The 10,656-nt window shown below is 50.0% G+C and overlaps 1 long non-coding RNA gene across 1 annotated transcript; it reads right to left on the bottom strand.

The window, feature by feature from the left end:
- Positions 1-307: 307 nt before the first annotated feature.
- Positions 308-3,764, bottom strand: LOC111728059. The gene is made up of 2 exons (XR_002775469.1): positions 3,213-3,764; positions 308-3,025 (listed from the first exon to the last, which is right to left on the bottom strand). It is a non-coding gene; the product is annotated as an uncharacterized LOC111728059 (long non-coding RNA).
- Between the last annotated feature and the right edge of the window lie 6,892 nt (positions 3,765-10,656).

Genomic DNA, 10,656 nt, shown 5'->3' with positions numbered 1-10,656 from the left:
AAGTCATGTTTTAAGATACTAATCCCCCACCTAGACACTCACATTCCTTGGCTGAATGGTTACATTTCCCTCATCACTACCAACTCCCAACAGTGAGCAGTGCCCCCTCTCCGCCCACCAGTCTGCAGGTCTTGAGAATGTACCACCTCTATTTGAGATTACAGAGCTTTCCTGAATGGCCTCAATTACTAGAAGCTAGCCAATGTACGCCTAAATCTACAGTATGAAGAAGATATATCCAACTTCTTCATGAAAGCAACTTGATAGGGGCAGAGAAATTTAACTTAGCAATAAACAATTCTAATTAAGTCCAGAACTCAAACCTTTATTTGTGCTGTAAGGGGAAGAAAAATGATTAGTAATTAGGTACATGATGCAACAGAATTAGTTCTTACCATACAGAGAAACATGGAAGTACTTTTTAACTACCTGCTTTTACAGTTTCAATTTCACAACAGCATACCAGAGAGTATTTCCCCATACATGCATGACTAAGTATACTTTAAATTCCAACAACAGTAATTTCATCAGGCACAAGTCACTGGTTAAAAATTGAACTACCACGTCAACATATTTTTAAACATTTTTTAAAAGGAGGACAGAAAAACTCTAATGATACAAGTACTGGGAATTTAAAAAATTTTAAGTGAAATTAAGAGAAGAGAGACACAATAAAAAGCAACTGACTATGCAGCTCAGAAGCAAGATTTTTTGGGCTTTGAATTTTCACAGACCACATCCAGTAAAGGCCCTCTCCACCCCAACTCCCATTTGGCTCTTATTTTCCAAACTGATTTTGGTTGATACTTTCCCTCTAGTCCTGGATTATTTAAAATTCATTCTAACTTTAGCAAATGTACAGGGATTTGGTTTGCTACCCAGTATTACAGTAATTTTTACAGTGATCACCAGATTATTTGGTCCTCCTTGTTAAAATGACAATTTGAAGACAATAGCAAGCAGGCAAAGCTTTTACCATTGTTAATACTGACCACAGAAAAGACAATGTATGTGTTTAAAAGACACAACTTACAAAATTCCTTCAAAATAACTGTATTTTCACTTTGCTTGAAACGTCTACCTCAAAGTATCTGTGATGAAATAGGAATTATAGAAGAGTCCATCTAACCTCATTTTAGGTGCTCACTTAAATACTTTAAAAGCCTACAATTTAGGCATTTAGAAATCTCTTCCAAGACTTAATATTCTTGAAAATCTCACACATAGGAAGTTTGTAAAATGCAGTAAAGGTTAATCTGCTGATCCAAGTTTGACACTATCTTTCAAGTGACTAATGATTCAAGTTTTCAGTTATACTTTTTTGTAGTCTTTCCCACCTTACAGCAAAGCAAAACAATTTTGCTTTTCCTTACATTTAAAAGTTCTAAGTACTTAAAAAAGTTTTCAAACAGTAATTTAACACTAACAATTTACTATTACAGTATTTTGTTAACCCAGGAGCTCTATTAGATTCCCCAGAACGCCAGAGAATTCCTGACAACCCACAACTCTACCACCCCAACCCTCTGTGATGTACTAAACCCTCTGCTAGCTGGATACTTTCTAGACAGCCCTCATATACTTAACCATCCCTCCCCTTCTTCACCCCCATCCCTCCCAACACCAGTGCCAAACTGTGCCCTCCACTCCTGTAACTCCTATCACAGGGTCCTTCTGTTGGAATGCCCCAGAATACTTTGAAATCTAATCAAGTAAAATTCAAGTTTAGAAAAATGGAGTTGAGTGGGATGCTATGACACAGCTACTCAGGCTGGGGCAGGAGGATCACTTTAGCCCAGGAAGCCAGCCTGGGCAACATGGTGAGACGACATTGATAACAATAAAATTGTATAATGAACCAGGAACCAAAGATCACTACTGTTACACCCACCATTTCCTTCTGTTAGTAATGTGTAATGAAACCGCATTGCCCAGTCTAGACCTGCCAGCCCTAACACAGAATTTGGACATTACCAATTTGTATTCCCCCTAGATGTATTGACCCCCTTCATTTCAAATCCTGCTTCATCTAATACATCCCCCGTTTAAGGCATTTAAAATCAAACATCTTCCCCAACACCCCCCACGTTATATTATTGCACTAAGAATTCCTCCGACCAAGACAGGTAGGTAAGCAAGTAGGTGGTAGGTTGAGAGGTCACTGGGCTCCATCACAAACTCCATCTATAGGGCATCATTCTGCGGTGGCATCAACATTAAAATGTTCTACAGCTTAAGAATCTTCTTGAAGCAAACATTGTTCATAGCATGTAGCACATAAATAGTATGGCTGGAGGCTCAAGATGCAGCATCTGAAAATCTTTACCCCAGGAAAGGGCGGGAGGTGCCTGTTGGCATTCATGTGTTCCAGGAACAAACATTCAATCAAAGCTGATGGCCCCACAAGCCGGATGCAGCTGCTTTGGACTTTTTAAGACCGCCCCCTCACAAGCTCATCTGAAAACCTTAAATGGTGGCCTCCTGAATATGGGGCTGGAGCAAGGCCTGAAAACAGGATATTGGAGAACTTCCTTCTCCTAAGCCTCTGGAAATGCAATCCGCAGTTAGGCGGGCTCTCTCCTCTCCTCCAGGACTGCTAGACTGCACTGCTAGACTCACACTGGCCAGGGGCTCCATTTCTCCTGGTGCCATCTGCTCGCCATGATGAACACTACAGTAACAAACCATGGTCCATGAGGCATCTTTTCAACTTTCTGCTGGAACCATCCTGTGGGCCCACCCAAAGGTGCACATTCAATCCCCACCCTCTACAAGGCAAGCAATACCAACCCATACCACCCCAAGTGTCAGGGGAAGAGCCTGTTCAACTCGGCCATTACCAACAGTACCGTCTGCTACAGCCACTTGGCTGAGGCCACATCCCCAGGCTTACCAGATTACCAGGAGAAACGCTTTAAGTGAACTGATACCCTCGAGAGAATTAAAGGGAGGAGAGGGGTAGAGTGAGCTCACGGAAGAGTTTAGCACCAAACCTAGAGAAAAGTCCAAAGGGGAGCACTGCCACCTGGAAAATAAAGTGTTGGTCAATGTTGCCTCAAGACACACAAACATTCTGCTTCAGCAGCCCCGCCTGTCACATTAGGTGCCACACCAGTAACAGGGGAGGATGGCACCTTACCTCCAGAATCACTCCTTAGACCACCCCTCACCTCCGACCCAGGGCTCCACCAGGCCGAGCCAAAATTACATACCAGCCTGGGCCCAAGGTGTCAGCCCAGCATAGCTAAGTTCAGTTTCCACAAGACCAGAGCCTCACCCCAGGCTGGTTCACAACCCTCTGTCTGGAAAAAAAGGGGGTCGCTAGTATGACAAATTCGAGGTGGGCCCTCCCAGGCCACCTGCAATCCAGCCTTCCTTCCTGATTATTCCCAGGGCATCAAGCGCCCACTCCTCCTTCCTGCCGTCCTCCTCTCACACAAACCAGGGCCCTGAGGCTCCCTCATCCATGGAAGAGCAACGACCTTCCACAGGTGAAGCTCCCCTGCTCCAGCACCAGCAGGGCCAGCCTAGAGAACTGCTGTTCTCCCCCTGGGTTACTACGGGCAATTTCCAAGCACCCTGCCTCACTGTAGTCCTCCCAAGACCTGGTCTCCTTTTCAACTTTCCTTGCACCCCCACTGCCCCCATCCCATCTAACTCAGTCATCTCCCGCATATATCCTCTGAGACCCTAAACTGTCCACTTCCTCCCGCCTCAGCTACGCCCAGGTAAGTAGCCCTCCCTGTCGCTAACTCCTGCTGGACAAGCCACAACTTTTGCTTATATAGGCCTGGGCCGCCTCACTCAGTGCACTTCTCAACGGAACGATTCCTCCACTGCCACCGGAAAAAAGTCCCACCCCCACCCTGCCTGAGAAGGAGACAGGGCCACCCCCTCAAATTTCCCAGTTTATCCGCACTTCCCGGAATGGAGGACAGATTTCAAGGTCATACTTGGAAAGTGGATGATATCGAAAAGTCCTCTCTTCTTCTAGTACTGGTGATGGGACAGGGATGTAATCGCAGTTCTCTAAATGAGGGGCTGAGAGAGGCAGGGGGTGTGGGTCGTTCTCCCGAGTGGGCGAAGAGCACTGCCGCTACTGGGTCGCCTCAGGTCACCCCCCCTCCCCCACCGAGACCAGAAAAAAAGAACCGACCAGCGCGACTGGAAAATTCCAGGCGGCGGCGGAGGGATCTCAGCAGCGGGCGCATCACTCTCTGGGGCGGCAAAGTGTGTGTGTCGGCGGGGGAGGGGGGGGAGGCGCAGGCGAGCGCGTGACTCCGGGGCGGGGGCCCTGCCTCGTGCTCCGCGGGTGACGTCAGGCTGGGGCGGACCCGCAGGCCCGGGGGCCCAAGCCCCGAGTGCGACCCTCTGAGGGGAATGTGATGTCCTTCACTCTGGACCCTGGTCACAGTTCCTCTGGGAAGCCCTGTTGTGTCCTTTAAAAAGTTCGGGGCGAGTTGGTGACATTGTTAAGCTCCGATCGAGCTGTCTGTGCGGGGCGTGTTTTATGGTTTGTTATTCCGTTGCCAGGGGCCTGGAGAGTGGAATATTCCTAAGAACAGACGTCCCCGCTGGGGGTAGAATACTCAGCGAAATGCGTTCGTGATGAACTAAATGGAATAAGGCCACTTAATTATTGCAAAATAACATAAAAGCAAGATTTTGTGCCGAAAACAAGTAATACCTGTAACATGGCCAAAAGGGTATATAGGTTTTCAACTGATTTTACTTTTGGATGGGGGAATGGGGAGAAAAAAGTGACTTTTTTTTTTAAACCTTCACTTGATCGGGCAGTTTAGAGCCTTAGAGCCTGTGACTGCTTCGGGGCAGGGTCTGAAGCGCTTCTACCCACCTGAGCAGGCCCTGCTTGAGCTTTGTAAGCAAATCTAGGGATCACTTGTGGTCTGTGCCGGGCAGGGCCTGTCTGTGAAGATTTTGAAAAAAAAAAAAAAACAGTTGGCTTCTCCTGACATCCCGCTGGCAATCTCTGGGATCCTCCTGACGTTCATTCAACCTTCTCCGCCTTAGCTGTAAGGTGGGAAAGGGACGCCCGTGGTCCAAGTAACCAGAACTGAGAAGGGCATCTGGTCAGACTCCTGCCAGGAAGTCATGGGAACAACCACACCCCAAACAAAAACACCCTGACGACAGGCTCCTTTGGCCACTGGGAGGAAACTGGTGAAGTTGTTTTTCCCTGTGTCTGTGAGATGGCATCAACGGGAAGGGTGGGGCTCAGTACTGCACCCCTCCCTGTGCTTCCCAGAAAACTGGTGACCGTGTGTCATCTGACCTTCAACAGGGAAGGTCAATGACGTGGCAAGGCCAGGCTTGTTTACTGGCGCTGCTTAGCCCAACGCTGCTTAGCCCAACTCTGCTAAGCGAGGAGGATTCTTGCAGCTCACCCCTCTAGATCTGCCTTGTCAGTTTTTTTGGTGTTTTTTTTTTTTTTTTGAGACAGAGCCTCAAGCTGTCCCCCTGGGTTGAGTGCCGTGGCGTTACAGCTCACAGCAACCTCCAACTCCTGGGCTCAAGCGTGTCTCCTGCCTCAGCCTCCCAAGTAGCTGGGACCACAGGCGCCGGCCACAACGCCCAGCTATTTTTTTTTTTTTTTTGGTTGCAGCCGTCGTTGTTTGGCGGTCCGGGCTGGGGATTCGAACCCGCCACCTTAGGTGTACGTGGCTGGCACCCTAGCCGGTTGAGCCATAGGCGCCGAGCCTGCCTCCTCAGTTTTGTTCTTACATTTCCAGGGGTGAGTTGGGCTGTGACAACTCTGACCTGAGAGAAAGGTGTAGAAAGAGGAAATTGCCTCTCAGAATGTTCTGGAAAACTGAGAGGGGTGTATGAAACCAATGGAGTGATTCTTCCCTGCTGCTTCACAGTTGGGTGCTGTGGAGCCAGTATTTTACTTATCTGACAAGGTGTCCGAGGAGTAGGTAGTCACTACTGTAAGGCTGTTCCCAGGGCCCAGTTGACATCTCATTTTGCTTTTCTTCACCTTTGGTCCCAAAATCTCCCTCATTGTCACTTATCATCCCCAAATCTCAGAAACAAACTATGAGATTTGATTTTTCAAAAGAGTAAAAACTAGCGGCCCAAAAGGCATAGGATTCTATAAAGCATAGTTTCTCCATCACAAAGGGAAATAAGGTTCCTTTGTGTCTGGAGCTGCCCCAGCCACCCTTGCTTTTGAAGGACAAAAGGGCACAGTTTCAGAGGCTCATTATGTATAAGCTCTGCTGGCCTCTCAATTCCACACAGCTTGTTTTCCTAGAGAAAGGAATGTATTTAAGGGGAGGTAAGTTGAGGGCAGAAAACCACACAGGGGTATCTCCATCCTCCCTTAGGGGCCCACGCTGTGGCCACAGTGCAGTGGACATACTCTGGGCCTAGTTCTACCCTCTTCCTTTGCACATAAGGCTAAAAATACCTCCACCCTGACTAAGGATGAAAGCAGGGCAGCTGGTATGTCAGCAAATTTCTCTAGATCAAAACAAGATGTTCCAGAAAACAGCAAACTCAGGGCCTTGGATCCCAGGGTGGGGTTGGGTGATAATGGGCCTGAAATGCCTGGGTGGGTGGCCACAGCTTGCTCCTTCTTGGCAGCCTGCTTAGGGGCTCTGGGTTGGAGGGGAAAGAACAAGAAGGGACCATTGTGATAATGTCTGGGTTCCAGAGACAGAGCCCTGTCTCTAAGCCCTTCTTCACAGCCATGTCCAGCCAAAGTCACTGGTCTCCCCAGTGACCTTCCTCCCTGTCTTGTTCTGAAGCCAGCTCAGCACTATAATTTCCAAAGACATGTACATACCAGTCTGGAAAAGGACCCTGGATTTCCCAAGGGAATCCCTGGAAGAGGGAGAGACTAAAAAGGGTAAGAAAAGTTGGTGCTCCAGGTTTATACAAGAGCAGGGTAATGTGGTATTGCTGAGAAGTTGCCAGAAAACTCTAGCCCCGCACATGCTTGGATCCAGTTCCAGAGCTATGCCTCTTGGGCAACCTTGGGCTCCCACTCCATGCAGGTCGGTGGCCCTTTCCCTCTGATGCCTGAGGCCCTGTGGCTCAGGGCCCTAGGCCCAGAAACTGCACAGTCACTGTGTGCTGGCCTGAAACCCGTCTATCTGCTGCCTCCCTGCTGTAGCCTGAGCTGGAACACAGCTTGGGTCCTGCCCGCCAGATCCACCAGGCCTCTTCCTGTAGCACTCCAACTGCTCCATACTCCCCCCCTACTCAAGTGACCAACTAACTGTGGACAAGCCCTTCATCTCTTTTTTTTTTTTTTTTTTGCAGTTTTTTGGCTGGGGCTGGGTTTGAACCCACCACCTCCGGCATATGGGGCCAGCGCCCTACTCCTTTGAGCCACAGGCACCGCCCAAACCCTTCGCCTTTTTCAGCCTTGCCTTCACCATCTTCAGGCCCTTCCTGCCCTAACATTTTATAATTCCGATGAATATAGTCTTGCTCAGAGTCCTCTTCACCCAGCAGCTGCCTGGCCCACCCGACTGTCAGCTCCTTCAGGCCTCTGCACCAAAGTCACCTTTCACAGAGCCCTGACAGCATCTCTAGAGCACCCCTCCATCTTGATCTCCAGGGAGGGGTTTCCTCCGTTTTGCCTAGATCTGTGTCCCAGAGCCCCTGGTATATGTGGTAGACCTGAGTAAATGTGTATGATTCTGGAATTTAAATTTTGAGAAGGTCACTGACCACTGTGAGGTTCTTGGGAATATTTGTAGACTGAGGCCTGGCCCAAGGTGGAGAAAGCTCCTGTTAGATCTGCCCCAAAGTGTTAAGGAAAGGGCAGTAGGGACCCAGAGCCCACAGACACCCACACCTCAGGGGTGGCCTGAGGGAAGGGAGTCCCTGAGTCAGCTTTGGTCCCACAATAAAATGACAGACCCAGATGTGTGGGCCAAAGGCCCACAGGGCTCCCAGATCTGGAGACAGGATGGGCAGTGGTTGCTCCAGGAAGACTGGGGATACTTGGAGCTGGGGGTGGGGAGTCTAGGAGTCAGAGGGCATCAATCCTAGTTTGAAACAGAAGAGGTGGGGTAGGGTGGCCTCCCTGGGAATGGTCATCTCCCTCCTGCTGCACCATGCCCAGGAGCTGATTGTCCCGGCCGTACCTGATGGGCATTTCCTCCCAGCTGCCTGGGCCCCTCTCAGCACCTCCCACTCCCACACATATTGAGCTCTCTAACCATTTTAAACTATTTGACATAAATGTAATTTAGACCAGCCAGCCACATAGGCCAAAAAACAGGCAGCCAAAGGGAGGAAGGGGAGGAGCTGCTCTGTCAGGAGAGGAGCATTTGACCCCTGAGGCCACCCCTGAGGTGTGGGTGTCTGTGGGCTCTGGGTCCCTAGTGCTCTTTCCTTGACACTTCGGGGCAGATCTAACAGGAGCTTTCTCCACCTAGGGCCAGGCCTCAGACCATGCCTTCCAGAAAGGACTTTGGTGGTGTCAGTCCCCTGCAGCTGGATCTCTTGGGACTATTCCCTGTTCTCTGCCACTCTTGAGATGTGGCCTCCTGCCCCTAGGGCCCATCCTGCTGAACACACACCTGTACCACTTCCTCTTCAGGAGGCTTAGCCCAGCTGCACCCCACCACGCCTTCATTGTTGCCTCCTGACAGTTCCTTTACTGGCTCACTGCTGTCCCCGATCCTGTTACAGCGCTCACCAGACCCACCTGCTCCCACCCTTGCCACACTGAGCACCTGTGTCCTCACTCCTGGTCTGTACAAAGGGAAGGCCTATGGAATTCATGGCCTGGTCCCTAAAGCTTTGCCTCCTGGGGCTGCCCTGTGCCTCCAGCGCCCCAAAATCTTTTCTACCTTCCTGCTGCCAATGAAGCAAGTCCCACATTCTCCAACCACCCACTCTGTCCTGTGCCTACCTTTTTTCTGCCTCCTCCCCAAGCCTACCCAGCAGCTCCTCTGGGCAGGGAGCCGAACTGGGAGGCTGACAATCTATCATCTCTACCCACAAGAAACCTCTTTTCTTCTCCAGGGCCTACCAGCATCTCCCACCTCCCCTTGGGTCCATGATGATAGGAATGTCCTCATCCTGAGCCTTGCTTGTTTCCACAGTGACAGCACAGGACCACCAGTTGTTTAGCTTGTCCTTGAACTTCTGAAGGAGCCTTTTCTGCTCTGAACACCATTGATCTGAGTGCCATCTGTGAACAAGTCCATGCGTGGTGCCAGGTCTTCTGCTGAGAAAGGATACCCTCTGGAAGCTGCTGACCTTGAGGTTGCAGGGAGGCCTGTGCTCTCATGGCTGGGACAGTGCCACCACCTTCCCCACCACAAAATGCCAAAGTTAGGTGGGTGGGGGACACAGAAGTCCTAGGGAAAAGCTGGGACTGGCTCAGTGCCAGCCACATACACCTAAGGTGGCGGTTCAAATCCAGCCTCCGGGCCTGCCAAACAACAGTGACAGCTGCAACCAAAAAAATAGCTGGGCGTTGTGGCAGGCACCTGTGGTCCCAGCTACTTGGGAGGCTGAGGCAGGAGACTCGCTTGAGCCCAAGAGTTGGAGGTTACTGTGAGCTGGGATGCCACGGCACTCTACCCAGGGGGATAGCTTGAGGCTCTGTCTCAAAAAAAAAAATAAATAAATAAAAGAAAAGCTGGGACTACTGGTGTTCTCCCTATTGCAAATTATATTTACATCAAATAGTTAAAAATGGCTGGAAGGCTCAGCATGTGTGGGGGAGGAGAGGGGAGGTGCTGAGAGGAGGCCCAGGCAGCTGGCAAAGAGGAAGGGCTGTTGGATAGGGTGGGGACACTTAGCTTCTGGCCACGGGTGCAGCAAGAAGTATATGACCAGCCCCTGAATAGGCTCACCCCACCTTCTGGATTTTTCCTAATAGCTCTAGTTTTATTTTTATTTGTTTATTTATTTATTTATTTTTGAGACAGTCTTATTCTGTTGCCCTCGGTTGAGTGCTGTGGTATCACAGCTCACAGCAACCTCCAGCTCTTGGGCTTAGGCTATGCTCTTGCCTCAGCCTGAGTATCTGGGACTACAGGCACGTGCCATATTTTTTGTTGCAGTTTGGTGGAGGCCGGGTTCAAACCTGCCACCCTCGGTATAAGGGGCTGGAGCCCTACTCACTGAGCCACAGGCACCACCCATTGCTCTAGTTTTAAATATTTTGACTAAATTATCTTCTTACAGAAAAGCACAATTCCAAAGCAAAATTTTGTTCCAGAATGCAGACCTTGATCTTTGTAAAACCCCAAGCTGAGGACCTTCCAGGGAAACAAAGCCCTTCTCTGGTGCTCTTGGAGACCTGCAACACCCATTGCCGATCCAGTGGCAGGAGGAAGGTCTCGGGAGTCAGGAGCCAGGGAGGCCAGTCTGAGACAAGGTGGCACGCAGGACCAGGCCTGAGGTCCCCCAGAGTTTGTCTTGGGGCTCCACCATGGCTCCAGGTTGCCTGGTTGGAACCCGGCCTTGGAGCCTTTGTCTTTTCAGGCTGTGTGGCAGCTTCCCGTGTTGTTCCTGAGGTGCCTGCTTCTTCTGCAGCTGAGTGGGAGGAAAGGATGGGCTCAGCTGCCCCCTGCTGGCCAAATCTGACCAGCACCCTGCATGCAGTGAGGGTGGCTAGACCCCACCCCACACTGTTAGCTCTTAGACTAGAAGTCCACTAAT

The sequence above is a fragment of the Otolemur garnettii genome, unplaced genomic scaffold (assembly GCF_000181295.1).
Source record: "Otolemur garnettii isolate 467f Iridium unplaced genomic scaffold, OtoGar3 scaffold00140, whole genome shotgun sequence".
Taxonomy (NCBI): Eukaryota; Metazoa; Chordata; class Mammalia; order Primates; family Galagidae; genus Otolemur; species Otolemur garnettii.
The sequence above is the reverse complement of the archived record's forward strand: the minus strand, read 5'-3'. Positions and strand labels throughout refer to the sequence as shown.